Below are 10,041 nucleotides of genomic sequence, written 5' to 3' on the forward strand. Positions count from 1 at the left end.
CTGACATCATTTAAATTTTAGCCAATCAGAGGCCTCCGTTTTGTTACCATGGCAACCAATATTTTAAAAGGTGTTACCATGATATTTAGCAATAACAATTATTACTGTACATTGATTTTCACTTATATCGGACTCTGGAATCATAAACAGGAAATGTATATCTAGGTATACTAACAAAGAAGTGTTCCGTTGCTACATGCACTCTCTATTTTCAAGTCACTCAAAAACAGTTTTCCCGGATTTTAATTTTGAACCTAATTTACACATAGACAGAAAATGTCATGGAAGTATTTGGAAATGGGGGTAAAATTGTGGACAAAACCAGTAACAGGGTGAAATGAGATGACAAAGAGCAATGTTTTGTTATCGTTTTTTCCAAAAAGTGTTACTTTTTCGTAAAAAATATTATTTCAAACAAAATCTTCCGTTAAAAATCTAAAAGAAATGACTTAAATATAAAGTATACGATCTACTTAAATGATTTATAAATAAAAAATGTCGGATATTTAACAAAGGCTAATCTTTTTTGGCATGTTTGTGCAGGTAGTTTCAATGAAAATGACTACTAATAATTCAGGCCCTTTGGGCCTTTTTAAAATCACAAAAGGAAAAAGAAGTGTCATTTTAAAGGGACAACTAGTAGTAATTTCAATATGCAAAGTTTCAAGAAAATTGGGCTGTGGGCAGTTTCTATGGGATTTTTAACATTAGCTTGAACACCACCTTTATGAAATTTTATCATTATCACAGGGGACTGTGTTGTATAATTGAAAATATCGCCACTAGCTATCACTAGACATTGCGGCAGATCTTTCTATACGACAAATACCAGAAGAATTTTTCGTTTGGCTTCACTCTATCGCATAACTATCACAGGGTATTGTTTTCTTCACAACTTTTATTACTGGTAATTGTGATATACATTTTCAGCTATAAAACAGAGGTGGCACATGGAACAACGAAATGTTATCGTGAAGGCACGTTATAATGTATTAAAGTGGTACTCCAAGTATTATCTCCCCTCACCAAGTCTCTTCATTTCATCCGCGGCATTCCTTGAAAGTGGTATCTTGTGCTCCAGTTAAACGCTCAGCATAAGAAAGTGGGACAACTTGTTTTTCCTTTATCAATACAATTGCAAAGAGACACAACACGAAAGTACCACAGCCACTCCAGACAAACACTGCATATTAGAGCCGTCCTCACATGACCCTAGCTGTGAATATGACGTCCACCCAACCGACTAATCTATATAAGATCTTACATTATAATGTAAATCATTGTTCATTTGAAATGGTACGTCTGCTATCGCCTAGCGGAATGTAACCAACATTATGTTCGCATATAACAAAATAAAAGCATATAACATAAAATGCATTGCTTTAAAGACTGGATTTTTACTGACATAGTTATTTACTTAAAGAGTTTATATGACGATAGGTGTCTTTGTAGTTTGCTTTTGTCCATCTCTTTCCTTTTGTTTGCATTCTTCTCTCTCTTTTTGTCAACTTTCTTTTTCCTTCTATCCCATAAACAACCCCAGGAATTCATAAGGGACGTCTCTTTCCTCCTTCCTCTGGGCAAACTACAAATGAAAAGAACATTACTGTATGACAAAGCATTGTTTAAGACTACATATGTGTTTAAATATTAATGGAGTCATAAATGAATCTTTAAGTGTAAGACTGTCGATGGTGTTTGATAATTCTTAAAAACATTTATTTTGATTTAACATTATGTCGCCATTGCACTGGATATGCTCGTCAAAATTGATGACGTTTTTCTTTTGCATAGTCAGTGGTTACAAACATGTTATAATGACGTTAAGATATACACTGTCCTCCAAACAATCTGTAACATATACAGTTAAACAACAGTACAGAAATATATAAACATTGTTAATACAACCATCAACATATATTATTTATTAACTTATTTACCTTCTCTAACTCATTTATTGTTTTTCGAAAGTTTTCTCAGCGACCTAATAGCACTTTTTGAGGGCAGTGTAGTGAATAGCGCTACAACGCAATATACCAGTATGTATGATAGGCTTTTTCCTTATCAATTATATCATTGTACCGAATCGAAGGGCAAGATAAGCTGTATAGAATCCTTGTGTGTTTTTATGTAGTAGTATAACGTCACGATGCCAATAATACAATACCAATATGACAATGGTATTGTTTGTAACAAACATTGTCATTGGTTTAGAAAAAAATTCTAATCATCATAAAACGGAAAATAATAAATACGTCGTTTGCAAGGATTGATGCTTTATTGTGACGATTTTTAGCGCTCGTTCCTGTGAAGTAGGCTCTGGGATATGTCCCTGGTCGAGACACATCATAGTATATAAAAGTGACAGTTTCTGCTCCTGTTTAGCGCTCAGCATACATGGAGTTGGACGACTGGTTCGTCTGTTGTCAGTATAATGTGACCGGGTGGGGTGTGTTGCTTGGTATCTTCGGTGGCATGCTACAGTGATATTGCACTTAAAATGAACAACAGCTCCATTATACAAGAAGACACAACATGAATACACCGCAGTCTCCGTAAACACGCACCACACACTACATACGCGCTTTACACCGCATCCATGGGTGTCTGTCCTTACATAACCCTGGCTGTAACATGGACGTTCATTAATCAAGTAAACAAAGAAACAAATCTTAGAAAAATGTCACGGACAGATTGTGTTTGACAAGGAAACCTTGACATTCGACAAGATTCAGCAGTATTCAAGACTATTATTTACCATTTAAAAATCTTGCCGTGGGATTCAAATAAACTTTTGTCATTAACGAGGCATAAGAGATTCTATTAACTCACGAGTCACCTTGTTTGTGATATATTATTAATAAATTCTTAAGAGATGTGGATTCACCGTGTCAATTAAGCAACAGAAAAACATTTGATGTGCTATTGAAACCTGGGCGTACCTTTGACGGTGTAGCGTTGGAACACAACAAAGGTAGGTTAAGCACACTGTTGTCGGTGATGGTTTGAGTATCCAGAAATTCATTGTGCATTATGTTTCCAAATTGCGTGTCGTTGTCCGCGTTTTGGATGATATAACGGATAGGGGGACATACTTCTCCTGGAAAAAAACAAATATTGGAATGTCAAGGCTGTGACGTCAGACAATTTCCGTATGACACTTTGTAATATCCAACGGCATTAAATAAATTCCGAAAATAAATGCACTTGCATAAAGTATGCAGGGGCCAAATGCACAAAAGATTGTTAATGTATTGCAATAATTTGCTGCTGTCTAGTCGGCAACTAAATGCAGATTAATGATACTACACTTCACTAGCATTCAGAAATAATATGACGTTACATTTACCTTTTTTGAAATCGTTTCTTAAGATGACGTGACCTTAGATTTACCTGTTCTGACGCCGTTTGTTAAGATCACGTAACATTAAATTTAGCTGTTCTGACGTCGTTTGTAAAGATGACGTTACATTAAATTTAGCTGTTCTGACGTCGTTTGTTAGGATAACGTAACATTAAATTTACCTGTTCTGAGTTCGTTTGTAAAGAAGACGTTACATTAAATTTACCTGTTCTGAGTTCGTTTGTAAAGAAGACGTTACATTAAATTTACCTGATCTGACGTCGTTTGTAAAGATGACGTAACCTTAAATTTATCTGTTCTGACGTCGTTTGTTAGGATGACGTAACCTTAAATTTATCTGTTCTGACGTCGTTTGCGAAGATGACGTAACATTACATTTATCTGTTCTGACGTCGTTTGCGAAGATGACGTAACATTAAATTTACCTCATCTGACGTCGTTTGTAAAAAGATGACGTAACCTTAAGGTAGACCGTCCCTTCTGGTTTCCTCTCAAGGATTTCGTTCATTTTTTGATATTTTGATTTTAGGTATACCCTGATCACAAAAAAAACAAATAAAAATCATATGTCACCGGGTTAATTTTTCTTCCAGGGTTGCTTAAAGAAATGTTCTAATGACTAAATTTTCCGGATTTTAAGGATTTTTAAATAAGTAATATTTCCTCCCTGTAACATCCATAAACATATAAATACTTTCAGTAGGTGAAACAGAATTTATAACTATATCCAAGAAACTTGGTTTTCCACAATAAAACGAAATATCGTTAGTTTGAAATTTAATCCGGACCCAATTTTAGTCAAAAGTTGCATCAAAATACTCATGTTTTTTCTTTTTCTGAAAAAATGATCTCAAGAAAAATCGATTTTTTAGAATTTCCATGAAGATTGGCTTTTTTTGCAATAAGAAAAGCCAATAAAAAGTATACCTCACCGTATTATTTTTCAAAATATGACCGATTTGCTTTCTAATACTCCTTAAATTTTGGCCTGAAAACGTTAAAGATAGGCGAATCCGTAGCACTTTTCAACGTTTTATGTTATTCATTTACCCTTTTTAGTTTTCTATATTTATTATATTATTCGGGCATTGAAGATAACACAATAATTACATATCTTAATGATTTTATTTATCTATTATATTAAATATAACAAACCAGTTTGCAAGCTACATATTTATGTAGGCCTGACCTCAAACTTTCAAAAAGAGTCTTATTCAGCAGGAAGTATATCAGCTTTTTCTGAGACAAATATTTTGCTTTGTGTGATACTGTATTGAAATGGACTATTTTCCGTTATAGCATCTTTCAAATAATAAGTAAAGTAACAAAAAATTAAATGAAAATATTTTCCAGCTATTTTATTTCCGTATTTTGTTTGTCCGTTCCCGGACGAAAATTAGTATACCGCTATCTTACGAATCTCTAGTGCCTATTGAAGCTCGAAACTCAAATGTTTCCATTCAAAACACCACTATCTTCCTTCGGCATCCAATACTAAGTAAAATTTATTTCTATTCTGAAAACGATATGTAGTCTATACAATTATAATGATAACGGTTATTCATTTGTTACTACTGACGTGAAGCTTTTCTTTTTGGGTCACCTTAAATCCATGTGTATTCCATCTGATTGTCTAGCGACTATTATGATTCTTGGATTTTACTTCATGCATGAATCTTTATTATGCTATATTTACTGATTTGCATACCTTTAAGATTGACACACTTCAAGTAAACACTCGAGAAGGTTCTAGACGAAGTATTTGCTCGGGTGTCGATGTCAGAAGCAAGTTATAATAGATGGGTACGGAGAAATAAAATACGTTTGCCGGGATCAGGATAGCGACGTTACAAACGTATGACGTCACAGAATGTACGGTCTACGTTAATTTGCCTGTTCTGACGTCGTTTGTAAAGATGACGTAACCTAAATTAACCTGTTCTGACGTCATTTGTAAAAATGACGTAACCTAAATTTACCTGTTCTGATTTCGTTTGTAAAGATGACTTTACATTAAATTAACCTGTTCTGACGTCGTTTGTAAAGATGACGTTATCTAAATTAACCTGTTCTGACGTCGTTTGTAAAGATGACGTTATCTAAATTTACCCGTTCTGACGTTGTTTGTAAAGATGACGTTATCTAAATTTACCTGTTCTGTCGTTGTTTGTAAAGATGACGTTATCTAAATTTACCTGTTCTGACGTTGGTTGTAAAAATGACGTAACCTAAATTTACCTGTTCTGACGTTGTTTGTAAAGATGACGTTATCTAAATTTACCTCTTCTGATTTCGTTTGTAAAGATGACTTTACATTAAATTTACCTGTTCTGACGTCGTTTGTTTAAATGATGTCTCATTAGCACTGAACTGCTCAGACGTCAAATGATAAAATTTTATCTGATCTGACGTCATATTACCATTATAACTTGAAGGCATAGAGGGTCAGTAAGATTTATAGGGGGCGATGATGTACCGTTATAGGGGGTCAGTAACTGACTATATAACGACTTTCTCGCATTGAGGACCATTGATTTGTTTCATTAGGTCTGTGTTTCCTATTTATTTTGTCAAGAATCTGAAATCAGACTTAAATCATGCTGGCGAAGGATACAAACAATCGCCACTTTTAAGATAATTCAGAACTGGACTAGGCCTACATATCCATTTGATATACTGTATAAGTAACCTGCAGAATAATACCAAATAATTCATAAGTAAGCAATAAATTCGACATCCCTAGTGCATATATAGTAGTCTTCCTCAATATGACATCAGATCAGCTGTATAAATTGAAAGCAACACGAATAAAAGTGATATAAACATCCATCCAACATTTAAAACGCAATCTCCGTTATCATCTCTGCATTCTCGCTGAGATTAACACTTAAAGGTTATGCCGATAAATTGATTGTAAAGTGAGGACTGATTTAACGGTACGGTCCCCTCCATTTGTTTATAATCACAATCGAGAAAACGCTTGAATTGTTACGTTTGACTTTCACTGCGTCATCAACTTAAAAACTGGTGTAGGGGAAGAAACTCATATTACAAAAATGCATTTCATTTAATTTGAAGATTTAAAACGTTACCTGTACACAATAAGATAACAAGTAATATATGTTTTTCCGTTAATAAAAAAATGGTATATCTAGTTGAAGAGAATGTGTTTAAATTGTGAGGCGAGGGCGAGAGTCGCCATATTGCATCTTAAGAAAATTACTAACGTCCTATAAGTTGTGAGGGGGTCACCACGTGACGGCTCTCCGTGAATCATTTGGAGACCTTTCTATCCGAGGTGCGATAAAATATATTTACCTGCTCTTGCGTCAATTGATAACACGTCATGTAACATGACCTAATCTGCCGTAGATTGTTAAGATAACATCATATTAGATTTTACCTGAACTGACATCGAGTGTTTTGAATATGGCGTCGGCACATTAAACCTACCTGCTTGGACTTCGATTGTTAAAGTTATATGTGCCGTAACTCAACAAAAATTTTGACATGTTATTTTTTCTTCATTAATCTATTGAAAACCATAAGGTTTGATGAATTAAGCTGTGAAAGTCATTCAAATGACTTCAGATGCCTTATAAATATTAGCTACAACACATACATTATATACTCTAAAGTTGTTGTATTTTATGCGTTATGTATGTTTAGATAGAAACATACGAGCAGATATCACTTTACAATTACTAATAACACTGTAAAAATGTGAAACGAAATTGTAGACCACAATTTGGCTTCATGGTCAGCTCTAATATGTGCTTGTAAAATAAAAACCTATGGATTGAAGTAGTGTAATTCTCAAAATGATGGTTACTTTTGGTAATGGATAACATATTAAAAGCTCATCTTGATTCGTGAGTATGAAAAATACGGCACATATAACTTTAAGATCACGTTAGCGTATAGCTTTTTCCTTATCGTCGAGAAGCCTTCGGTTTTCACCTGAAAATCTCCAATACCCCCATGATAACCGAGTTTGCGTCCACTGAAAAAATGGTAGGTCAAAGGCTAATGTGAAAATAGGTTTCTTATAAAAAAAAACATCATTACTAAATAATTAAAATCTTTAGCTGGCTACTTCATTAATTGTGATAACAATTTGTAGAGAAAAGAAAGGGAATTACTTCCAACGATTCCCATAATAAAAGATGCTCCACCGCTGACAAATGGTATTTTTTCACTATTAAAAACAGGAGCAGACGATTTAGTATTTTTCAGTTACAAAAGTTACTTAATTTACACCATTACCGCCATTGAAAAGTTTGAGCTAATTTTACTTACTGAAAATATGAAAAATAATTAATTGCATCCCGAAAAAATTCCGTAGCACTATGTCCTATATTGAATGAAGTACTGATTGCTCATGCACCAAAGGCAAAATAAATTATTTTATATTCAATTGATGAATATCATTAGATGTGTTTGCATGATTTTACATACAAGGTACGCCGTTCCATGGATTCCAGATATAGTCAATAACATTCGTCTGCGAACACGTGTTGTTGTCGTACATGATGGTATAAACTGTACTCTGTAATGTAACCGAAGAAAGACGGCAAATTAGATTGTTCGGGAGGCCGATTACTTTGGAAAATATGGTTCAGTTTCTTTTACCATCTTCCTCTGCCTATATTTGTGCTTGATCTCCAGGAGTTGTTACGTTATATCCACATTAGGACTACTACATACAAAAATACATATCAGAAGGGTTTGGTATTGAAACTAATTCAGTGTACCTTATCCGTACTACGCATTCCATTTGGTGTGGTTCACAAGACAAAATTACCGTGTTTCATATTTAGAACAAGATTTAAAAAGTTTTGCTATGACATAGTCCAAATATCATAGCAACCACTGGAGCCTTAAGAATGTGCTTGAGCACGATTGGTAAATTATACTTCATAAAAAAATATCAAAAATGTTAGTCACATGATATTGAAGATTTCATATGGATCATATGATCGCTTGATTTATATAAAAAGAAAAATCAACTGGAATGCAATCCGTTTTTGTAACTGAAAATCAGTTAGTTTTCATACACACGAAAAGAAAAATCATTTACCTCCTTGAAATGCCAGATGAATGTTCTTGTCACCGTGAGGTTTCCTAGCGACCCCTTGACTTTGAGGTCAAATCTCATCTGCTTGCTGGGGTAGTCATAGTAATACGTCCCAGTACCGTTCAACACTTCCGGTATTACGAATGCCACTTGGGCAGAATTAAAGAAAACTTTACTCTGCCATGATGGTGGAAATGTACAATGGACGTCAGGGTCATTTTCTGGAATTGCTGATGCCAGCGAAGAGAGCAACAGAAATGCCAGCGATGTGAAGACAACCATGTTGATTTGGTAAATGTAGCGTTTAACTAATAACTAAAACCTACGAAATATTACCTAACGTCCACATGATAGGAAATATGATATTCACTGGTATGAACGTTACGTGTACTAGTATAAAATATATCTATCACAGGGGTCTGTGGCATGTTTTAACAGATAGCAGAGGGAGCTGCGAATCATGATTGTCTTCGCTATAGCAAACACCGGAATAGTGGTCATTGCTTCCTAAACTAATATCGCAAAAATCTTTACTGTGTTTGCCCCTCTTATAAAGCATAACTTTTACAGAGAACAGTGGTACGTTTTTTTCTTTATAACTAATTTCACAAAAAAATACGTGGTGAAATATTTTCCTCTTATAAAACAGAACTGTCACTGGGGAAAATGATATTAATACAAGGGACTGTGTTGTATAATTGACAATATCTCCAATATAACTATCACAGGATATTGCGGTAGGTCTTTTTTACGACAAATACCACAAGGGATTTTGCGTTTGTTGTCACTATATCGCAAAACTATCACAGGGTATCCCCAACTTTATTACTGGTATGGTTAATATGATGGAGATTTTCTCAGCAATAAAGTGTATAAAAGTGATACTCCAAGTGTTATCTCCCCTTCGCATTAAGTCTCTTCATTTCATCTGAACATTCCTTAAGGTGTTGCCCACTAGTAAAGGTGGTATGTTGTGCTCCTGTTAGCGCTCAACAAAAGGAAGTGGGACGACTTTTTAGCCCTTTATCGGCACAATGTGACTGGATGGTGTGTGCTGCTCGATGCTTAACATTAAAAAGACAAACCTTTGTACTGTTGTAAAATGACCACACGAATATACCAAAGTCTCTGCAGACAAGATATGCCTTTGGCAAGTTAAGAATGGACAACTTGAAACGAGTGTAATATAAAGGGAAACGAATGACCGACTTTATTTATTATATGACTAATATTTGCCTTTGTTTCTTTCCGTTTGGAGTTTTCTGCGAGATGGTCAGTCAATTGATCAGTTGAGATTCTGACCGTATCACTAAATATCAAAAGTTGTTCAAGTACCAATGCGCCGTAATAACCTTTATATGCAAATGATTTATAAATGAAACAACGAATTCAATGCAAGAACAATTATTTAAATCTATCACTTTTGTAGAGCATAAGCGACTACAAAAGCGACATTGTTTTCGTGACGTCACATATTGATTTTTGAGGCGAAAACACGATTCCAACAGTCATTCACTGTTGTTGTCATGCAGACGGACATTGTAATAGTATACAGGGAAGTTTGTTTAAAGTTATGAAGTTAATGTATCTTGTTTATGAT

The 10,041-nt window shown here is 34.5% G+C and overlaps 1 pseudogene; it reads right to left on the reverse strand.

Moving 5' to 3' along the window:
- Nucleotides 1–911: 911 nt before the first annotated feature.
- LOC138332837 (uncharacterized) lies at nucleotides 912–8,723 on the reverse strand (annotated as a pseudogene).
- Between the last annotated feature and the right edge of the window lie 1,318 nt (nucleotides 8,724–10,041).

The sequence above is a fragment of the Argopecten irradians genome, chromosome 10 (genome assembly GCF_041381155.1).
Source record: "Argopecten irradians isolate NY chromosome 10, Ai_NY, whole genome shotgun sequence".
In the NCBI taxonomy this organism is placed as follows: Eukaryota; Metazoa; Mollusca; class Bivalvia; order Pectinida; family Pectinidae; genus Argopecten; species Argopecten irradians.